Source organism: Protopterus annectens, chromosome 4.part0, assembly GCF_019279795.1.
Source record: "Protopterus annectens isolate FY-2018-M chromosome 4.part0, PAN1.0, whole genome shotgun sequence".
Taxonomy (NCBI): domain Eukaryota; kingdom Metazoa; phylum Chordata; order Ceratodontiformes; family Protopteridae; genus Protopterus; species Protopterus annectens.
This window is the reverse complement of record NC_056733.1, coordinates 1,883,640,974-1,883,644,000: the sequence shown is the minus strand read 5'-3', so window position 1 is coordinate 1,883,644,000 and position 3,027 is coordinate 1,883,640,974. Positions and strand designations below refer to the sequence as shown.

General features: G+C 38.4%; 1 pseudogene; it reads right to left on the bottom strand.

Annotated features, from left to right (window-relative positions):
* Window positions 1-799: 799 nt before the first annotated feature.
* On the bottom strand, window positions 800-956 carry LOC122800576 (annotated as a pseudogene).
* Between the last annotated feature and the right edge of the window lie 2,071 nt (window positions 957-3,027).

Here is a 3,027-nt window from a genome sequence, read left to right as displayed (position 1 = left end):
CACTGCTCATTTTTCTGTTATATACTGTATTGGTGGATGGGAAGGAACCAAAGGGATTACTTGATTCTAGGAGATTCTAGGAGTATGGTCACACTTATCAAGGAACCTTAAGTCTGCAAGATATAAAGCCTATCACAAGGGAAAGGTCGAAATGATAGGTGTCCATGGAGGATATCCTATAACACATGCAGAAATTCAGAAACTGTTGGATAAAATATTACATCCTGTGGCTTTAGTTCATAATTTAATACATGTTGTTATAATTTGTCAAGACTTTGCTCAGTTCAAGGCACTGTGGTAGTTTTGGAGTGAGAAAGCGCAGTTAGATGCTTTGAGGCTTGAATCTACCTCATGCAAAAAATGGGGAAGTCAACAGCAGCTTGACACACTAAGAATACGCAGTCCTGAATACACTCCTAGTTAAGACTGGGGGGGGGGGTGGCAGCAGTTGCCTAACATACTATAAACAATATAGAATACTGAATATGATTCTAGTCAGAGGCATATCTATGGTAGAATGGAGGGGTTAACCACCCTGGGTGCCGACACTAGAGAGCATGATTGGCAGATGCCAGTTAGTTGGTAATGCAGTACTAGCATTCTGAAAAATATATATGTGTGTGTGTGTGTGTGTGTGTGTGTGTGTGTGCGTGTGTGTGTGTGTGTGTGTGTGTGTGTGTGTGTGTGTGTGTAGTATAATTTGTAGCAAGCTGTGTTTTTTTGGACTTCAGGTACATGAGGCTCCCTTTTTATTGTTCTTCAACTTAATGTTGAAAGCTGCTCAAGATAAAAGAATGTCAGAGGGTGCCAGAATAGCAAGGAACAGCTCTGCTCCTAGTAAGAAAGTGTTACAACTGCACACCGCTGGTAACGAAAATGGAGTGGATATAGAAATGACATTAAACTGATAAGAACAGATACTACACTTGATCTTAGCCAAAAGGCTGACAAGAACAGGAGGAATTAAAATCTAACTTTTGCTAGAAGGGATAGAAAAGCCTGTGTGTCACTAGGGGGAAAATGTAGTTATTAAGTTAGTGAAAGATATCACTACAGAAACTGAGAGGGGAAAACCTACAGTGTATGTTATGAAATGTTGTCAAAATATTACAGCCATTGAAGCACTGATGTCCATGTGGAGACAGATCGAAAGACCCATAGTGATGTATTCGCTAAAAGAAGAGAGATATAACCAGAATAGAGAGGGCTAGTGAGGGACAAGACTCAAAGAAGAAGGTATTTAGAGAAACAAAGCTGATTGTTATAAAATTTATCGAATTTTCAAGCCCAAATGCAAAAGACAAACAGTGCCATAAATTGCCTTTTGTACACAAAGAAATAGGAAATGAAGATGATCCTATACCTGTATTCCTACAGGAAGGAGTTATACTCTTCACTTCTCATCTGATTTTGATGAAAGTGTTCCTGACTTAACAGATTTGCAGATAACTAATGAAAATGTTGAATAAACAAAATGGGAAGGCAATACATTAAGCAGAGTTCAGAGAGACACAGACTAAATTCAGAGGCAAAAGGCAAGATGCTTCCATCCTTGTCCATATTTTTAAATGATTTCTTCTGTAGAATTAATAAAGACAGAAAAGAAATACTAGAAAAAAGTTAGTCCCAAATCATTTTAGAATACTTGTAATGAATGTGGAAGGTAGTCAAATGTTAGGACAACAGCTGGAGATGGTAAAAACTATAGATATAAATTTAGTTGGGTTTTATTGGCCTGGTATAAAGAAAGACATTGAAAACATATGTGCAGCATGCTTAGAAAGTAAAAATTTCAACATATTTTGAGTTTAAAAAATTGCTGGTACCTGTTTCTATTATTAGGATCCTATTCGGGTGGAAAGCCATGGATCACGTAAGCCTATTACTCAAGTCTAGTAATGACAGTCAGTATCTTCTGATAATTATTGAATATGCTTGTGATGCCCCTGCACTGGTCCAGTAATCATGGAGCCTCAATCCTCACCACTGGCAACAGTGGTGGACGTGCACACTGGGAGGATGACACGTACACACACAGTGAAGTGCAATTTCCCTTAAGAGCACACAGAGATCACAATCAGTCCTGGGTTTGTTTCTCCCTCTTTCTGCAGATCCCCTATAAGACTCCCCACTGGCACAGCTATAGGGTTGAGATCTCAGCTGAGTGGCCAAGGCAAAACCTCCAGCATCCTCTCTGTCCAACCAGTGCTTCATGTCAATGCCCAATTAGCTGACACACACAGCTACTATTAGGGCCCTTAACAAAGGGTGTCCAATCCTGCTGTGTAATGTTACTATTAATCCAAGTGGTAGTCTGGCCAAGAACAAGACAATTTAGGAGTGGCCTGTACAGTGTCACCAAATACATATGCAAGTATTCTAAGAGCTTAAATATGTCTCACAAATATCAGCCACAAAGATAGGTTTAAATATATTTAATACTAAATAAAAGAACAAGACAATACTCAGCCAATCAACACAGTAACTTCAGAGTTCAAAACCACAGGCAATATTTTAAAACAACATTGCAGGACAGTCTCAAATAAATATAGAAAGCATCTAAACTAATCTTTACTATATTCCTATCTACATCTAAGAGGGATATTATGCCTTAAATCTTACTTATAGCAAGGCAAGTGCAGTAGGTGGTGATGATGAGTGGATGTTTCCAGGTCAAAGACAAAATACAAAATGCGCAGTCTCTGTCTGAGAGAGTTCCCAAATTAATATAAAACATTACTGCTGGGCCAGCTTGGATGACATCTCTCTTTGTCACCTAACTTCAGTTCCCAGGCTAAACAGAAACTAACATAATTTAATGCCTCTGTGTGAGAAATACATATCTCTCAGATCTTTGCATCTGCTAGGAAGTCATAAAGCAATGAAACATGTCCATATCTCAGTCCTAGTAATTATTTATTTTTCAAGGCAATACAAAACCTTCTAGCTCTAGACATTGTGTCTGCTACTGAACTGAAACTGAGAGATAACATCTTTTGTTTATGGCCCAGCTCTAAAGTAATTTAA